The sequence below is a fragment of the Cricetulus griseus genome (assembly GCF_003668045.3).
Source record: "Cricetulus griseus strain 17A/GY chromosome 1 unlocalized genomic scaffold, alternate assembly CriGri-PICRH-1.0 chr1_0, whole genome shotgun sequence".
Taxonomy (NCBI): domain Eukaryota; kingdom Metazoa; phylum Chordata; class Mammalia; order Rodentia; family Cricetidae; genus Cricetulus; species Cricetulus griseus.
The window spans coordinates 208,582,129-208,594,669 of NW_023276806.1; positions in this window are offsets into that span (position 1 = coordinate 208,582,129).

Below are 12,541 nucleotides of genomic sequence, written 5' to 3' on the forward strand. Positions count from 1 at the left end.
TAAATAGGTCTTATTTAATTAAATTAAATAGGTCCTATTCCAAAATGGAAGAACCAGGGCACAGTTACAATCAAATCAAAGCAAAACCAAAATCCAAAAGTATAAAAGTCTAGCATTCACTTACAGTCTTCGAGTCTCCAAAGGGCTTGGGCAGCTCCCCATCTCCATCTCAGGCATTCACGGCTCACACAATCTATCTAGTAGGCTCAACCAGCTCCACTTCATAGCTGCTGCTGTTCCCGGAGAGTGTCCCTAAGTCCAGGCATCTAGCTTGGAGAATGTCCCTAACTCTAGGCATCTGTACTATCCTAAGGTCTTCACAGCAACTGAGGTTTCACCTTCACCGATGGTTTCCTTGCCTCTTTTCAAGGACTCTGACCCGAGCCTCATCTTCTCTCAATGACCCCTTCAGTCCTGGGATCTTTCCACTACAACTGAGGTGGCACCTTCACCAATGGCCTCTCCTGGCCTCTCACTGTGCCAAGCCTCACTTCCTTTCCAGAACCCTTCAGTCCCCCTGCTATCACATCACGAAATCCAGTACAACATGGGAGACTCTCACACACCACCAAGTTTGGATGGCAGTTTGAGATGCAGCCTTGGCCGCCTCTGGGGCCACAGCTTCGATGTACTGACCCTGAGGAAATACTTCCCAGAAACTTTCACCTCAATGATACTGGTTGTTGCAGTGACTCTGCTCGGACACCCCTTGGGGGAGGGCGTGAGAAGACCTAGCACCCTGGTGAGTAGTAGTCAGTGAGTAGCAGAGAAAACCTGCTTGTTTATTAAGGAACTCGGACCTGCCTTTATACCCCCTGCCAAGGTCCTATTGACTCAAGCTGCTGACTCTATGTTGTCCTTTTCTCGTTGGTGTCTCTAGTCAGGTGTCTCTTCATCACCAGTTTCCCATGTAGAGGCCCGCTTGACTCAGAGAGGAAGTGCCTGTCACGCATGCTCATGTGGGCTGGCCTGGGCACCTGGGCAGGGTGATTGCTGCTTGGGTAGGCTTGTCAGCAGTTTCTCCTACAGGTCTCTTATTAAACACACCTGATTCTTCAGTCCCAAATAAGCAGCAGCATCAATTGTCTTAATCAAAGTATTTCTACTTCCACAGATTCCTGATTCAAATGCATCACACAAAGAGCCCTGAAAGAATCTTTGCTTCCCTGTGAAATGTCTGAAACCAGGCATTTCTCTCAACCTTCTTTTCTTTCAAATGCCCACAGCAGTCGGTTACGTTCTGAAAACTCACCAGTTCTCCCTGTGAAAGTTCCACAGTCCTCAACCTGTTAAACAATAGAGTCAGGTCCATCATCTCAGCATCCAACTCTCTAGTACCGATTTCTGTCCCAGTTACTTCTGCTGATGTGATAAAACACTGACGGAAAGAAACATGAGGAGGAAGGAGTTAATTTTCACTTACACATCCTGATCATAATCCATTATTAAGGGAAGTCGGAGGAGGAACTCAAGCAGAAGCAAAGGTAGAAACCACGGAGGAATGCTGCTTACTGGTTCATTTCTCTGGCTTGCTCAGCTACTGTACTTACACAGCTAAGGGCTGCCTGCCTTGGAATAGCGCTGCCCACAGTAGGCTGGGCCCTCCTGTATTAAATACCAATTAATAAAATGGCCCCACAGATCAATCCCATGGAGGCCATTCTTCAATGGAGGGTCCCTCTTCCTCCATGATTCTGGTTTGCGTCAAGTTCACAGCGTTAACCAACACAGTAGTGACGTGTTTGGCAAGGACAGAGCAATTTGTGTGGGCGATAGAAACACCTACGGCCTTTAGCAGTCATTCTAATCTCCCAATTCTGAACTGAGAAAAGCAGGAGACTATGAAGGCAAAGACTCTGATCTGTAGAGTCGGGAAGGCCAAACTACAAAGTAAAGCTGGCTGTGATGGTCTGGCATCAGCAGTCACTATGGAAATAATGGAACAATTTAATTACTGTAAAAAAAAAATAGGTATGGAAGGAACAAGAAAACTGTAGATTAAGTCGGTTGATGACCTCAGCCAACCACAGTCGGGGGACTACCTTCTACAGCTAGCTCTATAGGCCATAAAGCAAAGACTATATTTGTGGCTAATGTATGGAATGTATTAAGTAGAAAGTATGCCAACAAAATACCAACAAAACTTTACCATTAGAAATAAGAAATACTTTGAACACATAGAAAGAATACCATGAGAAATATAAAATGCCAAGTTTTCACAAAAATTAACCCCTTTAGTGACCCTTAAATATAAGGCCAGACAGAATGATCAGGAAAGTTTCCCTTAAGAAGCACTTCCCAACCTTCTTTCACCCAGCATCTGCATTTCTTCACACTCTTTGAAGTCAACTGCAAAGACGTAGGCATTGGGCAGGCACACAATAAACCAATGCCATTTTAAAATAAAGGACTAAATAAATGAATGTGTCCACTATTCTTCAAGCAATTCACCTTCAAAGACCACTTTTTACCAATCATGGAACACTATATGTGAAGGTAAAACCCAGTTTTCACTCATCCATATAAGTCAACATCTTGCCATGGTCACGATTGATTATAATTGGAAAGTCATTGTAGAAAGTTTTCTGAGAGATTCAAATAGATGATAATAGTTAATGATCAGGATTAATCTAGGGGCCGGGGAGATTGTCCAGTTGGTAAAGTGCTTGAAAAGCAAGCTTGAAGATTTGAGTTTGATTCCCCAACACCCACTAAAAAGCAAACTGTAAACCCAGTGCCAGGGAAGCAGAGACACGAGGATCCGTGGGGCCAAATGGCCAGCTACTCTAGCCAAATGGACAAGCTACTGAAAAGCAAGCATATCTCAAAACATATGGTACAAAGAGTGATCAAAGAAATCATCTAACATTAACTTCTGGCCTCTACATACACACGCATATATGTGTGCACACATACATAAGCACAAACATATAACATGTCATATATCACATTCTTAAAATTAATCTAAAAATAACTAAAACTAATTAAAATATAAGAACAGAAACTAATACTTCTAAAATAGTTGTTAAAATGAAGAAAATCTGACTTTAGATCCTAAATTTAGTAGCTCCCCATGTGTTATGTGGCTCATGAACTATCTTGAAATTTCAGGAGTACAGACATAATAGATGACGTACCTATGGGATCAGAAATTCTGGTGAATTTTCAGTAGATGATCAAAAGAAACTCAAAAGCTTAATGGTCACCAAGGACTTATTTTCTCGAATAACAAAAATTCTACATCGTTACTTAGAACTTTCCTCACATATACTCTGCCTCTATTCACACTGCTAGTAACTAAGCTAATTCTGCGTTAACAACTAGAAAAATAGCCTCCTTGATGCCCATTTTCTCCACTGACTCCACAGGATGAGGCTTGGACCAAGAAAAGAGTGTTCACAGATGAAGTCGAGACTTAAATGTATCATGCTAACAATCAGGGGTGACTTGAAATCAGTGATAGGTGATCTCCCTCCCTTTCTCTGTCTCTGTCTCTCTCTCCGCCCCCTCTCTCACACACACACATTTATATACTGTGGATTGTGAGGAGGCAAAGGTGGTGTAGGGAGAGACAGGGTGTCAAGAGTTCAAATCTCATTCTGCCCGCCGCTTGCTGGGAAAGGACAGAGAGTTATTTAACCTCTCTGATCTATCAGTATCTATAACAAATACTGATTTCATAAAGTGTGTCTGAGGATCAAGGAACAAACGGGTAGAAAAGTACAAAACAGAGACTTGGCTGTCATGGATGTAGCTACTGCTTCGATTAAAGGCTTTCCCCCTTTAAGATATCCCAGCCCATTCCTTCCTACACTGCCTACAGAGCTAACCACTACTCACAACCATGCCCAGCGCTGGGATCTGCCCACAGAGCAGAGACGTTAGTACATAGCGGCACTAGCTTGGACTGCTGGAGAAAGAGGTACAGGAGGGGACTGCAAGGCTAGAGGAGGAAGAGGGATAACAATGCTCCTACCCCGGCACCCCAAAAACAGGAGGCACAGTTTGCAGTTCTCTGCCTTGCCTTGTCCTAGCTCCCTGAGGCACTTAGCTGCACCAGAGCCATCACACAGGACTCATCCAAACAAACATTCACATTTCCATGTTTCAGCAGTCTTGGCCTTCCCTTTGTCCCCCACCAGTCTCAGTGACAGCTAGCTGGCTGCTCCATGCATGTCCTATGTCTGTAATACCTCTGTGTTCCCTTTCTCCTCTTCATCTACCGATTCTTTTGACTGATCTCTCTTTGTCATCATGATTGGTCTGCTGTGTTTCTGTCCCACGACTTGTCCATTCCAGGCTGAATATCCATTACAAGAACACCTCCCTGGCCTCCCGTCTTATAGACCAGCAGACTCTCATACTCACAGAGCTAGGAGGAACCTTGGGAATGAACTTTAAGCATGGTTATCGTTTCTTGCAGTGGAGATAATGAATTGCAATGCATCAAAAGTACGATGTGGACGCTGTGCCTGGAACTTGTTATATTCAGTGCCCAGTGGTCTTAGGCCCAGCAGCAGCACCTCCATTACTTCCTGGGGGATCCCTTTGGTGGGCATTGCTTGACTTTACTTCAGGCCCCTTTCTGGGGGACCACTATACTGTGATTCAGGGAGGGGCTTGACTGAAAATTTTGGCTGGATACTGAGAACACTGTGAATGCAGACATGCAGAGAAGACTCCAAATAAAGTTTATGAACGAATGATTCAATAATCGAGAACTTCGAGCACACGTTTTCTCATACCTTAGTCACTCTGGATCACTGTTAGCAGTGATCAACATCTGGATCCAATAACCATGGGAAAGTGTCATTTTATGGCTCCACAGATGCTGAAAGCCCCCATGAGCTGTTTGCTCCTTAAATGCAACAAAACACAAGTTTTTCCGGGGCTTTGTAAGAATGTAGGTTCTACCCATTAGACAGGAAGTGCATGTAAATTCCCAGCACAGTTTTATCAGATGATGAATGGTTCCACATTGGCAGGGTTTGATATTAAAAGTTATAAGTAAAATATTAATGGAACCAAATATTTTTAAAGAGATAGTCTACTTGTCAGATTTCCTTCTGTAAATTTGGCCATAATAGAAAAATTGTGGAGAATGCAAAGGGGGGCAACTGACCCAGAGGTTTTCTTCCTAGTGAGTGGGATGACATGTGGCAGTGACAGCCTGCTACCAAGTGTGACCTGCTTGTCCACTCACTTCTCCTCTTCTCCAAAGCACCTCCGATTCTCTACCCAAGAGTGCAGCGTCTGTACTGAATGTAGGCTCTGCCCTGGGATAAGTTAGCAAAAATAAGTCATATAAATGAGCAGTCACCAAAGAGGAGACAGGCTCAAGAAGAACTGCAGGAAGAAGCAGGCCTCTCACCAAAGGCAGACAAGCAGGGATCCAGACAACAGGGCTAGAGTTTAACTGTGGCCCATGCTGCTTAATTACATTTTCTTACTGTGAAATTTCACTGGAATTTGATTTGAGGCTCATGTTTGTAAGAGCCTTCATTTCTTTCTATGCCCCCCATCCCCACCCCTTGCTTTTGAATAGTTGCCAACCTTAAAATTCAGGGGTAAAGTATCCAGCGGGCCAGAAAAGCCTTGGAGACAGGCTTTAGCAGAAACACATCCAGTTCACTCTGGGCAGGCCACTGTGGCAAGATCTCTGGAGCCGAGGGAGAAGGTCTCCCGGTCATCTGCAGAAGACTGCGTGTGAGGGGAACAGGGTTTATGTTCCGGGTACCCTGGTCGTACTCCGTGCCAGTTAAATCAGAAAATCTGTGTGGGGCAGTGCTCTCGAAGGGCCGTCTCCTGATTTCAAGAAACCATGAAGACTAAGAACACTGGTTAGGAGAAAGGCAGCAAGGATTCAAGTTTTAAGAGAGAGAGAGAGAGAGAGAGAGAGAGAGAGAGAGAGAGAGAGAGAGAGAGAGAGAGAGAGAGAGAGAGAGAGAACAAGAAAAAACAAAGACCTTTGCTGGCTTTCTGAGTCTATAGTTCACCAGCTGGGTGTTCTAACAAAGAAATACAAACTTTTCAGTCTCAGGTTTTTCCTCTGCCAATTGGGATATCACACCATTTTTCAAGAGCTACGGAAATACTAAGAACCAAGAGTGCAGCGGTTGTTAGTAAGGAAGCCTTTTGTGAAGGCTGAAGTGAAGACGGTCCATCACATTTCAGTGCATAGTCAATTTAGTGCTAATGGTAACAAACAGACTTCACCTCTTTTCTGTTGCCTATAGAAAAGAAAGCCTGATTTGACTCGCAGTCCTGAGCACTGGCATGCTATCATCAGGGTGATACACTGGTGAGCTCCATTTGCTAGTGGAGACTCTGCCTGTCCCAAGCCATGCCAGAACATGGCATGGTGACACAGTGACACAGAGCATACTAGCTCAGGCCTCCCTTCTTACAAAATCACAGGCGCATTGGATAAATGTCAGCGTGATGAGGTGAGAAGTCCTGACTAAGGAGAAACTTCCTCTTTCATTCTGTAAACAGTATTGACACTTGACTTTGTGGATGGAATTCAAAGAAAGAAAGAGAAGACATTCCACAGAGTGATTTAAAGGAATCGCTATTGTGGTAAGCATATACAGTATGAAGTCTGTCTTCTTGCCCTGTAAGAGACCCATCATACTGTTGTTAATAATAAGCTTAAATGGTGTAAAACAGACCCACATAACTTAATCGGCATTACCTATCAAACCATACCTATCAAAGAACAACATCCAGTCTTTTTAGGCAGTACCTGGCAAGCATTCATTCAACTCTGCTTTTATGCTTTGGCCACTTTAGAATTATGCGTTAAATGGAGTCATGCAGAATTCATCTTTATATGAATGGTTTATTTCACTTAGCATAATATTCTCAACGTCTGCCCATGCTGGAGAGGATGGGATGTTTATAAGGCTGAATAACATCTCTTATGTTTTTTTTTTATTTTAGTTTTGCTTCTTTGATAATTTTGAATGTTTTATTTTATTTTTTAAAATTTTCATATAATGTGTTTCAATCATGTTCCTTTATTTCTCCAATTCCTCTCAGACCCCCCATACCTCTTCATATTCTTTTTCCCTCTTAAGAAAAAAAAAAAAAACAGTCACAACAACATTTTAATACAAAATGGAGACCATTTTGTCTTGACTACTCCTGCTGATCTTGGGGTCTGCCCTGGAGAGTGGTTGATATACCCAGTGTTACTCCATGGAAGGCTGATTCCTCCTCCTCCAGTGACTATCATTTGTAAACAGCTTCCTGGTTAGGGCTGTGACTTTATACCCACTTTCTCTTCTGTCTGTCCTGCGATTCTGTCTGGCCAGAACTTGTACAGGCCTTCTAAATGCCGTCATAGTCTCTGTGGGTTCCTAAGCGCATCAGTCCTGTTGTGTCTGGAAGGTGCTATTTATTTCACCTTTAATTCCAGCAGTGGGAAGGCAGAGGCAGGTGGATCTCAGTGAGTTCGAGACCAGCCTAGTCCCCAGAGTGAGTTCCATGACAGCCAGGACTGTTACACAGGGAAACCCTGTCTTGAAAGACCAACCAACAAACAAACATACCAACATACAAACAAACAAAAACAAAAAACCTGGATCTTTATGTTTTTCCTTTTATTGAAAATAGCTATTTTTTTCCTCTCACATATTGTACCCTGATTATGGCTTCCCCTTCTACTCTTCCAGAGTTCCTCTCCTCCCCTCCTCCCACCTGGTATACCCCTTTTGTCTCTCTTTAGAAAAAAAAACAGGCTTCTAAGGGATAACAATAAAATAAAATATAATAAGATAAAACAAAAACTAATACACTGGAATAGGATAAAACAAACAAGCAAGAGAGCCCAGTAAAACACACAAGAAACAGAGATAGAGACCCACTCATTCACATATTGTGGAATCCCCCCAAAAAAACAGAAAACTAGAAGGCATAATATATACACAAGGGACCTGTAAGGCAAAAAGAGATGAAAATATAAATAAAATAAAGTAAATATAAAAATAAGATAAATAAAAAAAAAAGCTGACATGGCTTTGTGAGACAAGGGAGCTCCAAAGACGCCATTGAGTTCACTTTGTTGGCCACCTACTGCTGGGCATGCAGCCTACCCTAAGGAGTAGTTTGTTTCCCCAGTGAGACAGCCTTGAAGAAAGCTCAGTTTTTATTTGCAAGTGGTTGTCAACTGGAGATGACTTCTGGGTTAGAGATGGGGCTTGTGTCCACTTCCTTTAGCTCTACGATCCCATCTGGCGCAGACTCTGTGCGTGCCGCCTCAGTCTTTCTGTGGTTCATATGCATGTTGATACTGTTGAGTAAAATGTCTTGGTTTTGTTGGTGGTGCTTTGTTTGGGATTTTTTTGTTTGTTTGTTTGGGGTGAGTGTGTGTGTGTGTGTGTGTGTGTATGTGTGTGTGTGTGTGTGTGTGTGTGTGTGTGTGTGTGTACGTGTGTGTGTGTGTGTGTGTGTGTGTGTGTGTGTGTGTGTGTGTGTGTGTCCTCCATGCCCTACTCTGGCTTTTGCACTCTTTCTGCTTTCTCTTCCACAGAGTTCCCTTATCCCCAAAGACAGGGATTTGGTGGAAACATCCCATTTAGACCTAAGTATTTCAAAGTACCTCACTCCCTGCATAAGGTCTGGCTGTGGCTTTCTGCATTTGTTCTTATCTGCTGTAGGAGGAAGTTTTTCTGATGATGGCTAAGCAAGACACTAATCTATGAGTATAGCAGAATGTTATTAGGAGTCATTTAGTTGGAAGGTTTTGGATTTTTGTTCTAGAAGAGTAGTGTTTAGTTTTGCCCTAGGTCATGGGTTATCTGTACTCTGGTTCTTTGTCACTTAAGCAGTGTTGGGTATGGATTGCATCTCATGGAGTGGTCATGGAGTGGGCATTAAGTCAGATATTGGTTGTGCACTCCCACGGTTTTGTGCTACTCTTGAACTAGCATATCTTGCAGACAGGACACCATAAAAGAATCAAAGAATTTGTGGCTGGGTTGGTGTTTATGTTTCTCTTTTGGTAGCATTCAGAGTAAATTCCCATGCCAAAGACACTACAATGTAAGTGTGAAGGCTCTTTGTAGGCACCAGCTCAGTTTATCCATATTCAATGAGTTGTGTAGGTGTTTTCTTTAGCATGGGACCTTGCCATCAGTTTATGGAGAGCTATCTATAGTCTTGGCAAAAGACTGGGTTGTTAAGGGGTTCCCATGGCCCCCTTTGGCCAGCAATTCAATTATATGTAACCCAATCCTGGTACTGGAAACTTCATTTGGTGACAAGATATAATTAGTTGGGGCTCTGTCTCCCAGTTATTTGGCAGTTTCATTTAGAACCCCTTCATCTATGTATATATTTTACAAAGCTTCTGTTGTATTAAGTTTTCATACTATCTTTCAAATAGACCTTCATTTTAGCTGTCTCTCTCCATATTCCCTCTGTCATCTCCCTCTGCTCTCTTGATTCTCCCATTCCAGTCCACCCCATCCTTCCTACAACCATTCATAACTATCTATTTTTTCCTTTTCTAGGGAGATCCATTTGCCCCACATAGTCTCTCACTCTGTTTCTAACCTCTGTTGTTCTATGGATTATACCTTGGTAAGTGTTGACTTAACAGCTAATATCATTATATAAGCTAATGCATGCCATATTTGTCTTTCTGCATCTAGGATACCTTGTGCTGGACTATTTTTTTTCTAGTTCCATCTATATGCCTGCCAATTTCATTATTTTATTTTTTAAACAACTGATTAATACTCCATTGGGTAAATGAGCCACATTTTCTTTATCCATTCATCTGTTGAGTGATATCTAGGTTATTTCTCATCTCTGGCTATTTTTAATAGAGCAGCAATGAATATGGTTGAGCAATCCATATCTTTGCCAACAAGAGCTATCATTTGTTTTCTTGATCTTAGCCATTCCGACATGTGTAAGAGGAATTCTCAAAGTCGTTTTAATTTGCATTTCCTTGGTGGCTAAAGATGCTGAACATGTCTTTAAGTGTTTTTCAGACATTTGTCTTTCCTCATTTGAGAATTCTCTGTTTACATCTATGCCCCATTTTTTAAATTTTTTTTCTTGTCTAGTTTCTTGGGTTCCCTGTGTATTTTTTGATATTTGCTATTTATCAAATGTGTAGTTGATAAAAATATTTCCCATTCTGTAGTATGTTGCTTTGTCCTGATGATGGCATCCTTTGTCATATAGAAGTTTTTTGGTTTTGTAAGTCCCATTTATAAATTGTTAGATCCCCGAGTCTTGATTCAAGGTATGATGAAGACATCCCATTTATGGCTGAGTCTTTCACTCTCTGCACATTTTCCAAATGGAGATCTTGTTAATTCCCATCTACTACAAGAAGAAGCTCTCTAATGATGGTTGAATGATGGATCAATCAATGGGTATAGCAATATATCATTAGGTGTCATTTTATTGCAATGTTTCTCTAATAAAATAATAGTAACAGCTTTCCCCCCTTAGTGGCCATGACCTGTGACTTCAGTTCTTGGCCTTATTAACAGTGTCAAGTATGGATTTCATTTTGAGAATTTCATACTCAAATACTATATTTACAAAATTACTAGGATCTCAGTACTCCAACTTCTCTCATGCCCTTCCTCTATCTGCCTCTCAAATTCATGAACTGATGGTCTATAATTATTGTTGCTTTTTAAAAATAAAATAGATGCCTTTATTTTTATAAACTTTATTGTAAAAAACTAAAATAAATAAAAACATGTCACAAGCTAAAATGAACTAGAACCAAAGTCTACACAACTCAGTGAGCTTTCATACAGTTAGAGTAGGCGACAGGAAAGGAAGCTGTGAAGCTGCACAACAAATTTTGCACTTTCAGTACTGAATATATTTTATGTACTTTTATCCACCACTAAAACAACAACAAAAAAAACACTATGACAAAGTTACAACTAGAGAAACGTGTGTGTGTGTGTGTGTGTATACGCACATATCCTACTGAGTCTATTTGGTGTTGCTCTTATGACCATTTGGAACTTTTCAGAGAGCTTATGCCTGGAGAAAACTGATTCTTCCTCTCTTAGTAGCCATTGATTGCCTATAGCTGTTTACCTAGGTAGGAGGATTTGTGAAATGTCCTCATCTGAATTGGCATGTCAACTGGTTTGCCACTACACTGCTCTTGTTTAGGTAGCCCTATCATTGCGATTTTATTGGTGGAGCAGCTCTGTTATGTCTAGAAGACACTATCTAACCACAGGGGTCCTGGTCCTCTGGCTTATACAATACTTCTGCCCCTTCTTCCATGATGTTCCCTGAGCCTTTGGTGCAGGAGTTACAGATATGTTATATAGGTTACTAATTGGGGTGAGGACCCCATAGTCACTTATTCTCCTCATCTTGACCATTTGTGACTTTCTGTAATAGTCTCTATCCACTGCAAAAAAGTTTTTCCTTTGATGAAGGGTGAGAACTACACTTTTCTATGGTAAAAGGATAAATATTTCAAATACAGCTATAAATTATATTTGTTTAGGAAAATGGCAGGCATAGATTTTTCTCTAGGGTCTGTGACCTCTCCAACTACCAATTGTTAGCTAGGTTTTACAAGATCATGTGCTTTAGTTACCTGTTTATAGGGTAAGTAAAGCTGCTTAGTTTTAAAAACTCAGATACACTTCTTAGATGCCTGGTTAAACCTTTCTAAACAAAAATGTATCTAAAGAGAATTGTGAAGGCAAAAGTTAATCAGTTCAGAATGTACATGTATGAACCTGTTTCCCACTGTGACCCAAAAGAAATAAGTTGGCTTCGTAATGAAGCTATAAATCTTGGGTTTGAGTTGTCTATGGATATATAAGCACTGTTGAATACGGTACTGAAATTAAAATTAAAACCTGGAATAACTGTTGTGGCTCAGATTTGCTTGTCTTATTTGCATCATTGGAGAAGGCAGGCAGATTCCTCAATGACATTTTGACTTGTCTTTGGCTGAGGTGGCCAGTGATCACTAAACAGTCTTGACATTTTTGTGAAGATACCTATTTGCTAATAGCTTAGCTATTTCTGGATTCTAATAGTTTCAGAAGTTGGAGACATTGTTGGCAAAGAAGCTGAAAGGAGTTGAAGACAAAAAAGAGGTGGGCCCTCTGCAGCTCTTGCGTATGAAATGGTAAGAATAGACATTTGAACAGCTGATACCCCCTTCTGGTGACAGCTGTAGGCACATGAGAGCTGGGGACTGTTCAGCTAATTGAAGTGTCCTGGAGGTTCTCTTTGCCCTTAAGAACCTCTCTGATAAATAGCTCTTGACCAGCTCCTTATATGGTTACAGAGAGCCCCAAGAGCCTGTGATGTATTTTGGATGCAATCTGATTCTCATTTGTCAAGGGTCTCGGGCCTTCAGCTTTGTAGTCAAGGAAAACTGCTGTGGGCTCCAGGGACTCTTGTGCCCTGGTCCCACTGTGAGCACTTCTCCTCTGAAGAGTCCCCTTATCTTGAAAAAGAGAAGTGCCTGCAGCTCATCACTATATTGGAGAATGGCTTGGGCCATGTGAAAGAAAGTGCATGGGGG